Consider the following 13,995-nt stretch of genomic DNA (forward strand, 5'->3'; position numbering starts at 1 on the left):
AAAACAAAGCATTGTGATGGCCCTAAGCGGGTGTTGACACATGTGATTTCTGCCCAGTGCCTGAATGTCAAAGTGAAGAAATTCAAGTAAGGCGGGTCAACGGCGGGAGTAACTATGACTCTCTTAAGGTAGCCAAATGCCTCGTCATCTAATTAGTGACGCGCATGAATGGATTAACGAGATTCCTACTGTCCCTATCTACTATCTAGCGAAACCACAGCCAAGGGGAACGGGCTTGGAATAATTAGCGGGGAAAGAAGACCCTTTTGAGCTTGACTCTAATCTGGCAGTGTAAGGAGACATAAGAGGTGTAGAATAAGTGGGAGATATTAGACCTCGGTTTGGTATCGTCAATGAAATACCACTACTCTTATTGTTTCCTTACTTACTTGATTAAATGGAACGTGTATCATTTCCTAGCCATTATACGGATATATTTATTATATCTTATGGTATTGGGTTTTGATGCAAGCTTCTTGATCAAAGTATCACGAGTTTGTTATATAATCGCAAACAAATTCTTTAATAAAACGATGCATTTATGTATTTTTGATTTGAAAATTTGGTATAACTCCAATTACTCAGGTATGATCCAATTCAAGGACATTGCCAGGTAGGGAGTTTGACTGGGGCGGTACATCTCTCAAATAATAACGGAGGTGTCCCAAGGCCAGCTCAGTGCGGACAGAAACCACACATAGAGCAAAAGGGCAAATGCTGACTTGATCTCGGTGTTCAGTACACACAGGGACAGCAAAAGCTCGGCCTATCGATCCTTTTGGTTTAAAGAGTTTTTAACAAGAGGTGTCAGAAAAGTTACCATAGGGATAACTGGCTTGTGGCGGCCAAGCGTTCATAGCGACGTCGCTTTTTGATCCTTCGATGTCGGCTCTTCCTATCATTGTGAAGCAAAATTCACCAAGCGTTGGATTGTTCACCCATGCAAGGGAACGTGAGCTGGGTTTAGACCGTCGTGAGACAGGTTAGTTTTACCCTACTAATGACAAAACGTTGTTGCGACAGCATTCCTGCGTAGTACGAGAGGAACCGCAGGTACGGACCAATGGCACAATACTTGTTCGAGCGAACAGTGGTATGACGCTACGTCCGTTGGATTATGCCTGAACGCCTCTAAGGTCGTATCCGTGCTGGACTGCAATGATAAATAAGGGGCAATTTGCATTGTATGGCTTCTAAACCATTTAAAGTTTATAATTTATTTTATAAACGACAATGGATGTGATGCCAATGTAATTTGTAACATAGTAAATTAGGAGGATCTTCGATCACCTGATGCCGCGCTAGTTACATATAAAAGCATTATTTAATACAATGACAAAGCCTAGAATCAATTGTAAACGACTTTTGTAACAGGCAAGGTGTTGTAAGTGGTTGAGCAGCTGCCATACTGCGATCCACTGAAGCTTATCCTTTGCTTGATGATTCGATAAATAAATGATTTTTCCTGTAGCCAAACAAACACCTCGTCATCAATTTAGTGACGCATATGATATTGTCCCTATCATATAATTTTTGATATAAAGACTTTAAAGAATTATATCAAGTTGCCAAATACCTCGTCATCAATTTAGTGACGCATATGATATTGTCCCTATCGTATAATTTTTGATATAAAGACTTTAAAGAATTCTATCACGTTGCCAAATACCTCGTCATCAATTTAGTGACGCATATGATATTGTCCTATCATATAATTAATATAAAGACTTTAATGAATTGTGTCAAGTTGCCAAACACCTCGTCATCAATTTAGTGACGCATATGATATTGTCCCTATCATATAATTAATATAAAGACTTTAATGAATTGTGTCAAGTTGCCAAACACCTCGTCATCAATTTAGTGACGCATATGATATTGTCCCTATCATATAATTTTTGATATAAAAACTTTAAAGAATTGTATCAAGTTGCCAAATACCTCGTCATCAATTTAGTGACGCATATGATATTGTCCTATCATATAATTAATATAAAGACTTTAATGAATTGTGTCAAGTTGCCAAACACCTCGTCATCAATTTAGTGACGCATATGATATTGTCCTATCATATAATTAATATAAAGACGTTTAAAGTGACGCATATGATATATAATTTTTGATATAAAACTTTAAAGAATTTATCAATGCCAAATACCTCGTCATCAATTTAGTGACGCATATGATATTGTCCCTATCATATAATTAATATAAAGACTTTAATGAATTGTGTCAAGTTGCCAAACACCTCGTCATCAATTTAGTGACGCATATGATATTGTCCCTATCATATAATTTTTGATATAAAAACTTTAAAGAATTGTATCAAGTTGCCAAATACCTCGTCATCAATTTAGTGACGCATATGATATTGTCCCTATCATATAATTAATATAAAGACTTTAATGAATTGTGTCAAGTTGCCAAACACCTCGTCATCAATTTAGTGACGCATATGATATTGTCCCTATCATATAATATTTGATATAAAGACTTTAAAGAATTATATCAAGTTGCCAAATACCTCGTCATCAATTTAGTGACGCATATGATATTGTCTCTATCATATAATTAATATAAAGACTTTAATGAATTGTGTCAAGTTGCCAATCGTCATCAATTTAGTGACGCATATGATATTGTCCCTATCATATAATTTTTGATATAAAGACTTTAAAGAATTCTATCAAGTTGCCAAATACCTCGTCATCAATTTAGTGACGCATATGATATTGTCTCTATCATATAATTAATATAAAGACTTTAATGATTTGTGTCACGTTGCCAAACACCTCGTCATCAATTTAGTGACGCATATGATATTGTCCCTATCATATAATTAATATAAAGACTTTTTAAAGAATTGTATCAAGTTGCCAAACACCTCGTCATCAACTACTATATTATGGTTGCGCCGACCTCTCATATTGTATTCTCTTATGTCTTCATAGGATTTTGGCAATTATACGAGTAAATTAAATAATATACATATGAAAATGATTAATTATTATATGTATAAGGGAAAAAATGCTGAAATATTCCCATATTATCTTAGTATTATAGAGGAAAGACCGTTGCCGACCTCTGATATTGTTCAAAACTTATGTATTTATATGATTTTGGCAATTATATGAGTAAATTAAATAATATACATATAAAATGATTAAATATTATATGTATAAATGTATAAAGGAAAAAATGATGAAATATTCCCACATTATCTTAGTATTATAGAGGAAAGACCGTTGCTGACCTCTGATATTGTTCAAAACTTATGTATTTATATGATTTTGGCAATAATATGAGTAAATTAAATAATATACATATGAAAATGATTAATTATTATATGTATAAATGTATAAGGGAAAAAATGCTGAAAATATTCCCATATTATCTTAGTATTATAGAGGAAAGACCGTTGCTGACCTCTGATATTGTTCAAAACTTATGTATTTATATGATTTTGGCAATTATATGAGTAAATTAAATAATATACATATGAAAATTATTAATTATTATATGTATAGGGGAAAAAATGCTGAAATATTCCCACATTCTCTTAGTATTATAGAGAAAAGCCATTATAGTGAGAGGGTATAGTAGTGTAAACGACCGGAATTACGACAGAGGGTTCAAAAACTACTATAGGTAGGCAGTGGTTGCCGACCTCTCATATTGTTCAAAACTTATGTATTCATATGATTTTGGCAATTATATGAGTAAATTAAATAATATACATATGAAAATTATTAATTATTATATGTATAGGGGAAAAAATGCTGAAATATTCCCACATTCTCTTAGTATTATAGAGAAAAGCCATTATAGTGAGAGGGTATAGTAGTGTAAACGACCGGAATTACGACAGAGGGTTCAAAAACTACTATAGGTAGGCAGTGGTTGCCGACCTCTCATATTGTTCAAAACTTATGTATTCATATGATTTTGGCAATTATATGAGTAAATTAAATAATATACATATGAAAATTATTAATTATTATATGTATAAGGGAAAAAATGCTGAAAATATCCCACATTCTCTTAGTATAATAGAGAAAAGCCATTATAGTGAGAGGGTATAGTAGTGTAAACGACCGGAATTACGACAGAGGGTTCAAAAACTACTATAGGTAGGCAGTGGTTGCCGACCTCTCATATTGTTCAAAACTTATGTATTCATATGATTTTGGCAATAATATGAGTAAATTAAATAATATACATATGAAAATGATTAATTATTATATGTATAAGGGAAAAAATGCTGAAAATATCCCACATTCTCTTAGTATTATAGAGAAAAGCCATTATAGTGAGAGGGTATAGTAGTGTAAACGACCGGAATTACGACAGAGGGTTCAAAAACTACTATAGGTAGGCAGTGGTTGCCGACCTCTCATATTGTTCAAAACTTATGTATTCATATGATTTTGGCAATAATATGAGTAAATTAAATAATATACATATGAAAATGATTAATTATTATATGTATAAGGGAAAAAATGCTGAAAATATCCCACATTCTCTTAGTATTATAGAGAAAAGCCATTATAGTGAGAGGGTATAGTAGTGTAAACGACCGGAATTACGACAGAGGGTTCAAAAACTACTATAGGTAGGCAGTGGTTGCCGACCTCTCATATTGTTCAAAACTTATGTATTCATATGATTTTGGCAATAATATGAGTAAATTAAATAATATACATATGAAAATGATTAATTATTATATGTATAAGGGAAAAAATGCTGAAAATATCCCACATTCTCTTAGTATTATAGAGAAAAGCCATTATAGTGAGAGGGTATAGTAGTGTAAACGACCGGAATTACGACAGAGGGTTCAAAAACTACTATAGGTAGGCAGTGGTTGCCGACCTCTCATATTGTTCAAAACTTATGTATTCATATGATTTTGGCAATAATATGAGTAAATTAAATAATATACATATGAAAATGATTAATTATTATATGTATAAGGGAAAAAATAATCATATTATATATGAATAATGGAAAAAAAATGAAATGTTCCTATAATCTCTTAATATATAAGAGAATAGCCCGTATGTTGGGTGGCAAACGGAATTGAAAATACCCGCTTTGAGGACAGCGGGTTCAAAAACTACTATAGGTAGGCAGTGGTTGCCGACCTCCCGCATTATTCGAAATATTTATTTCGGATTATGTTTATATTGGTTACATACAATAAAGTATATTATTATCCGTACAAATTTGTTTCTCAGTTCTATAGAACACGGGACTTGGCTCCGCGGATAATAGGAATATACGCTTTATAGATAATATCGTTGAAACAAAAGTCAAGTTTCTATTATATATAGAATAACAAATCGTTTCCATATATTATCGTTAATTTTTGGAGGCAGGCAAATATTAATTTATTACCTGCCGTATAGTTGGATTATTATATCGTTACGGTATAATACAAATATGGATTCTTATGAAAGAAATATAAATTATATATTAAATGTGGAAATATTATCATATGCGCTTGGTTTTATGTTATATATTACCAGAGATATATATGAAAAGAGATAAATTTTAAATTTATCTTCAAAATGCAAATGATTTAACTTAATATTTATATTGGTTAAACAAAAATTGTACATGTGTGGATACAATAATTATGTATGTTGGAAATAAAATGATATTTTATAATGAAATATGTATGTATAAAAAGATAAAATTATAGAAATATATATATTACAATAATTAGATGAAATTCTTGTTATATTGGTAAAACAAGTATAAATTAAAAATGAAAATATGGATTACGAATGCTATATAAAAATGGCCGTAATCGAATGGATTTTTTTACTTATATATTTAAAATTTTACCCAAAGGCGAAATATTGAATTTTATTCAATATAATAAAAATCATGGAATTATATAAAGTGAAAAATCTATATATCTATATATCTATTATATTGCTTATTTCGATTCAAAATATATGAATGGAATATGAAGGAAAAACATTATTCTGGTTGATCCTGCCAGTAGTTATATGCTTGTCTCAAAGATTAAGCCATGCATGTCTAAGTACACACGAATTAAAAGTGAAACCGCAAAAGGCTCATTATATCAGTTATGGTTCCTTAGATCGTTAACAGTTACTTGGATAACTGTGGTAATTCTAGAGCTAATACATGCAATTAAAACATGAACCTTATGGGACATGTGCTTTTATTAGGCTAAAACCAAGCGATCGCAAGATCGTTATATTGGTTGAACTCTAGATAACATGCAGATCGTATGGTCTTGTACCGACGACAGATCTTTCAAATGTCTGCCCTATCAACTTTTGATGGTAGTATCTAGGACTACCATGGTTGCAACGGGTAACGGGGAATCAGGGTTCGATTCCGGAGAGGGAGCCTGAGAAACGGCTACCACATCTAAGGAAGGCAGCAGGCGCGTAAATTACCCACTCCCAGCTCGGGGAGGTAGTGACGAAAAATAACAATACAGGACTCATATCCGAGGCCCTGTAATTGGAATGAGTACACTTTAAATCCTTTAACAAGGACCAATTGGAGGGCAAGTCTGGTGCCAGCAGCCGCGGTAATTCCAGCTCCAATAGCGTATATTAAAGTTGTTGCGGTTAAAACGTTCGTAGTTGAACTTGTGCTTCATACGGGTAGTACAACTTACAATTGTGGTTAGTACTATACCTTTATGTATGTAAGCGTATTACCGGTGGAGTTCTTATATGTGATTAAATACTTGTATTTTTTCATATGTTCCTCCTATTTAAAAACCTGCACTAGTGCTCTTAAACGAGTGTTATTGTGGGCCGGTACTATTACTTTGAACAAATTAGAGTGCTTAAAGCAGGCTTCAAATGCCTGAATATTCTGTGCATGGGATAATGAAATAAGACCTCTGTTCTGCTTTCATTGGTTTTCAGATCAAGAGGTAATGATTAATAGAAGCAGTTTGGGGGCATTAGTATTACGACGCGAGAGGTGAAATTCTTGGACCGTCGTAAGACTAACTTAAGCGAAAGCATTTGCCAAAGATGTTTTCATTAATCAAGAACGAAAGTTAGAGGTTCGAAGGCGATCAGATACCGCCCTAGTTCTAACCATAAACGATGCCAGCTAGCAATTGGGTGTAGCTACTTTTATGGCTCTCTCAGTCGCTTCCCGGGAAACCAAAGCTTTTGGGCTCCGGGGGAAGTATGGTTGCAAAGCTGAAACTTAAAGGAATTGACGGAAGGGCACCACCAGGAGTGGAGCCTGCGGCTTAATTTGACTCAACACGGGAAAACTTACCAGGTCCGAACATAAGTGTGTAAGACAGATTGATAGCTCTTTCTCGAATCTATGGGTGGTGGTGCATGGCCGTTCTTAGTTCGTGGAGTGATTTGTCTGGTTAATTCCGATAACGAACGAGACTCAAATATATTAAATAGATATCTTCAGGATTATGGTGCTGAAGCTTATGTAGCCTTCATTCATGGTGGCAGTAAAATGTTTATTGTGTTTGAATGTGTTTATGTAAGTGGAGCCGTACCTGTTGGTTTGTCCCATTATAAGGACACTAGCTTCTTAAATGGACAAATTGCGTCTAGCAATAATGAGATTGAGCAATAACAGGTCTGTGATGCCCTTAGATGTCCTGGGCTGCACGCGCGCTACAATGAAAGTATCAACGTGTATTTCCTAGACCGAGAGGTCCGGGTAAACCGCTGAACCACTTTCATGCTTGGGATTGTGAACTGAAACTGTTCACATGAACTTGGAATTCCCAGTAAGTGTGAGTCATTAACTCGCATTGATTACGTCCCTGCCCTTTGTACACACCGCCCGTCGCTACTACCGATTGAATTATTTAGTGAGGTCTCCGGACGTGATCACTGTGACGCCTTGCGTGTTACGGTTGTTTCGCAAAAGTTGACCGAACTTGATTATTTAGAGGAAGTAAAAGTCGTAACAAGGTTTCCGTAGGTGAACCTGCGGAAGGATCATTATTGTATAATATCCTTATCGTTAATAAACATTTGTTATAATACAAATAAATACAATTTACCAAAATAAAAATATTACAAAATGATTCCACGGAATCAAAAGTTAAAGTCAAAATAAAATGAAGATGGCTTTTATTTTATATGTGGGGCTTGGCAACCTCATAAAAAGACTTTAACATTATTAATGTTGTTGTGCGTATTTGTGGCAGTACCTACTACAACAATGGCGTTTCCTATAAAAACAAATTCTCGAAAATGGAAATCGAAGAAACTGAACAAAATTTGAAAGTAGAAGTCGAATTAAAATTAAAATAATTTTGAATGTGGTATTCAAAATAAGTGTGTGTGTATATGGACCATAATATACACGCGTTGCGAATATGTATTGTTCATCTATGTTATGAGCATACGTTGGCTAATGCAACAACCTAAAATATACAATGTTTGTACCTGTCATCCATCAGGTTAATGTTTTATATAAATTTTGCAGTATGTGTCACCCAAAATAGCAAACCATAACCAGATTTTTATGATACATAATGCTTATATGAAACTAAGACATATCGCAACATTTATTTTTAGGTATAAAAATAAATTTATTGAAGGAATTGATATATGCCAGTAAAATGGTGTATTTTTAATTTCTTTCAATAAAAACAATATTGATATTATATAAAAATGAATTATAAAACTCTAAGCGGTGGATCACTCGGCTCATGGGTCGATGAAGAACGCAGCAAACTGTGCGTCATCGTGGTGAACTGCAGGACACATGAACATCGACATTTTGAACGCATATCGCAGTCCATGCTGTTATGTACTTTAATTAATTTTATAGTGCTGCTTGGACTACATATGGTTGAGGGTTGTAAGACTATGCTAATTAAGTTGTTTATAAATTTTTTATAAGCATATGGTATATTATTGGATTAAATAATGATTTTATTCATAATATTAAAAAAGAAATGAAAAACATTATCTCACATTTGAATGTGAAAAACGAAGAGAAATATTTTCTTTTTCAATCAAATAATACTGAGAAATGTCTAGCATAAAAAATTGAAATATTTTTCATCTAGAATTGTCTCTTATTAATGATTCGGAAAAAGAAAAATCTTGGTTTTGTTATTATTCTTCGTTGGTTCGTTAAATGGATAAAAAATAACTTTGCTTACAAGAACTATTGGAACTATTTATAACGAATTTAATTGATTGTTTTATCATTTATATATAAAGAATTTATGGCAAAAAATAGTTATATATACAACCTCAACTCATATGGGACTACCCCCTGAATTTAAGCATATTAATTAGGGAGGAAAAGAAACTAACAAGGATTTTCTTAGTAGCGGCGAGCGAAAAGAAAACAGTTCAGCACTAAGTCACTTTGTCTATATGGCAAATGTGAGATGCAGTGTATGGAGCGTCAATATTCTAGTATGAGAAATTAATGATTTAAGTCCTTCTTAAATGAGCCATTTACCCATAGAGGGTGCCAGCCCGTATAACGTTAATGATACTAGATGATGTTTCCAAAGAGTCGTGTTGCTTGATAGTGCAGCACTAAGTGGGTGGTAAACTCCATCTAAAACTAAATATAACCATGAGACCGATAGTAAACAAGTACCGTGAGGGAAAGTTGAAAAGAACTCTGAATAGAGAGTTAAACAGTACGTGAAACTGCTTAGAGGTTAAGCCCGATGAACCTGAATATCCGTTATGGAAAATTCATCATTAAAATTGTAATATTTAAATAAATTATTAAGAATAATGTGCATTTTTTCCATATAAGGACATTGTAATCTATTAGCATATCCCAAATTTATCATAAAATATAACTTATAGTTTATTCCAATTAAATTGCTTGCATTTTAACACAGAATAAATGTTATTAATTTGATAAAGTGCTGATAGATTTATATTATTACAGAGCGTTAATTTTTCGGAATTATATAATGGCATAATTATCATTGATTTTTGTGTTTATTATATGCTCTTGTATGATTAACAATGCGAAAGATTCAGGATACCTCGGGACCCGTCTTGAAACACGGACCAAGGAGTCTAACATATGTGCAAGTTATTGGGATGTAAACCTAATAGCGTAATTAACTTGACTAATAATGGGATTAGTTTTTTAGCTATTTATAGCTAATTAACACAATCCCGGGGCGTTCTATATAGTTATGTATAATGTATATTTATATTATTTATGCCTCTAACTGGAACGTACCTTGAGCATATATGCTGTGACCCGAAAGATGGTGAACTATACTTGATCAGGTTGAAGTCAGGGGAAACCCTGATGGAAGACCGAAACAGTTCTGACGTGCAAATCGATTGTCAGAATTGAGTATAGGGGCGAAAGACCAATCGAACCATCTAGTAGCTGGTTCCTTCCGAAGTTTCCCTCAGGATAGCTGGTGCATTTTAATATTATATAAAATAATCTTATCTGGTAAAGCGAATGATTAGAGGCCTTAGGGTCGAAACGATCTTAACCTATTCTCAAACTTTAAATGGGTAAGAACCTTAACTTTCTTGATATGAAGTTCAAGGTTATGATATAATGTGCCAGTGGGCCACTTTTGGTAAGCAGAACTGGCGCTGTGGGATGAACCAAACGTAATGTTACGGTGCCCAAATTAACAACTCATGCAGATACCATGAAAGGCGTTGGTTGCTTAAAACAGCAGGACGGTGATCATGGAAGTCGAAATCCGCTAAGGAGTGTGTAACAACTCACCTGCCGAAGCAACTAGCCCTTAAAATGGATGCGCTTAAGTTGTATACCTATACATTACCGCTAAAGTAGATGATTTATATTACTTGTGATATAAATTTTGAAACTTTAGTGAGTAGGAAGGTACAATGGTATGCGTAGAAGTGTTTGGCGTAAGCCTGCATGGAGCTGCCATTGGTACAGATCTTGGTGGTAGTAGCAAATAATCGAATGAGACCTTGGAGGACTGAAGTGGAGAAGGGTTTCGTGTGAACAGTGGTTGATCACGAGTTAGTCGGTCCTAAGTTCAAGGCGAAAGCCGAAAATTTTCAAGTAAAACAAAAATGCCTAACTATATAAACAAAGCGAATATAATACACTTGAATAATTTTGAACGAAAGGGAATACGGTTCCAATTCCGTAACCTGTTGAGTATCCGTTTGTTATTAAATATGGGCCTCGTGCTCATCCTGGCAACAGGAACGACCATAAAGAAGCCGTCGAGAGATATCGGAAGAGTTTTCTTTTCTGTTTTATAGCCGTACTACCATGGAAGTCTTTCGCAGAGAGATATGGTAGATGGGCTAGAAGAGCATGACATATACTGTTGTGTCGATATTTCTCCTCGGACCTTGAAAATTTATGGTGGGGACACGCAAACTTCTCAACAGGCCGTACCAATATCCGCAGCTGGTCTCCAAGGTGAAGAGTCTCTAGTCGATAGAATAATGTAGGTAAGGGAAGTCGGCAAATTAGATCCGTAACTTCGGGATAAGGATTGGCTCTGAAGATTGAGATAGTCGGGCTTGATTGGGAAACAATAACATGGTTTATGTGCTCGTTCTGGGTAAATAGAGTTTCTAGCATTTATGTTAGTTACTTGTTCCCCGGATAGTTTAGTTACGTAGCCAATTGTGGAACTTTCTTGCTAAAATTTTTAAGAATACTATTTGGGTTAAACCAATTAGTTCTTATCAATTATAACGATTATCAATTAACAATCAATTCAGAACTGGCACGGACTTGGGGAATCCGACTGTCTAATTAAAACAAAGCATTGTGATGGCCCTAGCGGGTGTTGACACAATGTGATTCTGCCCAGTGCTCTGAATGTCAAAGTGAAGAAATTCAAGTAAGCGCGGGTCAACGGCGGGAGTAACTATGACTCTCTTAAGGTAGCCAAATGCCTCGTCATCTAATTAGTGACGCGCATGAATGGATTAACGAGATTCCTACTGTCCCTATCTACTATCTAGCGAAACCACAGCCAAGGGAACGGGCTTGGAATAATTAGCGGGGAAAGAAGACCCTTTTGAGCTTGACTCTAATCTGGCAGTGTAAGGAGACATAAGAGGTGTAGAATAAGTGGGAGATATTAGACCTCGGTTTGGTATCGTCAATGAAATACCACTACTCTTATTGTTTCCTTACTTACTTGATTAAATGGAACGTGTATCATTTCCTAGCCATTATACGGATATATTATTATATCTTATGGTATTGGGTTTTGATGCAAGCTTCTTGATCAAAGTATCACGAGTTTGTTATATAATCGCAAACAAATTCTTTAATAAAACGATGCATTTATGTATTTTTGATTTGAAAATTTGGTATAACTCCAATTACTCAGGTATGATCCAATTCAAGGACATTGCCAGGTAGGGAGTTTGACTGGGGCGGTACATCTCTCAAATAATAACGGAGGTGTCCCAAGGCCAGCTCAGTGCGGACAGAAACCACACATAGAGCAAAAGGGCAAATGCTGACTTGATCTCGGTGTTCAGTACACACAGGGACAGCAAAAGCTCGGCCTATCGATCCTTTTGGTTTAAAGAGTTTTTAACAAGAGGTGTCAGAAAAGTTACCATAGGGATAACTGGCTTGTGGCGGCCAAGCGTTCATAGCGACGTCGCTTTTTGATCCTTCGATGTCGGCTCTTCCTATCATTGTGAAGCAAAATTCACCAAGCGTTGGATTGTTCACCCATGCAAGGGAACGTGAGCTGGGTTTAGACCGTCGTGAGACAGGTTAGTTTTACCCTACTAATGACAAAACGTTGTTGCGACAGCATTCCTGCGTAGTACGAGAGGAACCGCAGGTACGGACCAATGGCACAATACTTGTTCGAGCGAACAGTGGTATGACGCTACGTCCGTTGGATTATGCCTGAACGCCTCTAAGGTCGTATCCGTGCTGGACTGCAATGATAAATAAGGGGCAATTTGCATTGTATGGCTTCTAAACCATTTAAAGTTTATAATTTATTTTATAAACGACAATGGATGTGATGCCAATGTAATTTGTAACATAGTAAATTAGGAGGATCTTCGATCACCTGATGCCGCGCTAGTTACATATAAAAGCATTATTTAATACAATGACAAAGCCTAGAATCAATTGTAAACGACTTTTGTAACAGGCAAGGTGTTGTAAGTGGTTGAGCAGCTGCCATACTGCGATCCACTGAAGCTTATCCTTTGCTTGATGATTCGATAAATAAATGATTTTTCCTGTAGCCAAACAAACACCTCGTCATCAATTTAGTGACGCATATGATATTGTCCCTATCATATAATTTTTGATATAAAGACTTTAAAGAATTATATCAAGTTGCCAAATACCTCGTCATCAATTTAGTGACGCATATGATATTGTCCCTATCGTATAATTTTTGATATAAAGACTTTAAAGAATTCTATCACGTTGCCAAATACCTCGTCATCAATTTAGTGACGCATATGATATTGTCCCTATCATATAATTAATATAAAGACTTTAATGAATTGTGTCAAGTTGCCAAAACACCTCGTCATCAATTTAGTGACGCATATGATATTGTCCCTATCATATAATTTTTGATATAAAGACTTTAAAGAATTATATCAAGTTGCCAAATACCTCGTCATCAATTTAGTGACGCATATGATATTGTCCCTATCATATAATTAATATAAAGACTTTAATGAATTGTGTCAAGTTGCCAAACACCTCGTCATCAATTTAGTGACGCATATGATATTGTCCCTATCATATAATTTTTGATATAAAAACTTTAAAGAATTGTATCAAGTTGCCAAATACCTCGTCATCAATTTAGTGACGCATATGATATTGTCCCTATCATATAATTAATATAAAGACTTTAATGAATTGTGTCAAGTTGCCAAACACCTCGTCATCAATTTAGTGACGCATATGATATTGTCCCTATCATATAATTTTTGATATAAAGACTTTAAAGAATTATATCAAGTTGCCAAATACCTCGTCATCAATTTAGTGACGCATATG

At 34.7% G+C, this 13,995-nt stretch overlaps 2 non-coding genes and 1 pseudogene across 2 annotated transcripts; all 3 read left to right on the forward strand.

The window, feature by feature from the left end:
* The first annotated feature begins 5,990 nt into the window (after positions 1-5,990).
* On the forward strand, positions 5,991-7,985 carry LOC117149205. Its single transcript, XR_004460118.1, has one exon. It is a non-coding gene; the product is annotated as a small subunit ribosomal RNA (ribosomal RNA).
* A 686-nt stretch (positions 7,986-8,671) lies between these two features.
* LOC117149204 lies at positions 8,672-8,851 on the forward strand (annotated as a pseudogene).
* A 395-nt stretch (positions 8,852-9,246) lies between these two features.
* Positions 9,247-13,197, forward strand: LOC117149207. Its single transcript, XR_004460120.1, has one exon. It is a non-coding gene; the product is annotated as a large subunit ribosomal RNA (ribosomal RNA).
* Positions 13,198-13,995: the final 798 nt, after the last annotated feature.

Source organism: Drosophila mauritiana, unplaced genomic scaffold (genome assembly GCF_004382145.1).
Source record: "Drosophila mauritiana strain mau12 unplaced genomic scaffold, ASM438214v1 U_173, whole genome shotgun sequence".
Taxonomy (NCBI): domain Eukaryota; kingdom Metazoa; phylum Arthropoda; class Insecta; order Diptera; family Drosophilidae; genus Drosophila; species Drosophila mauritiana.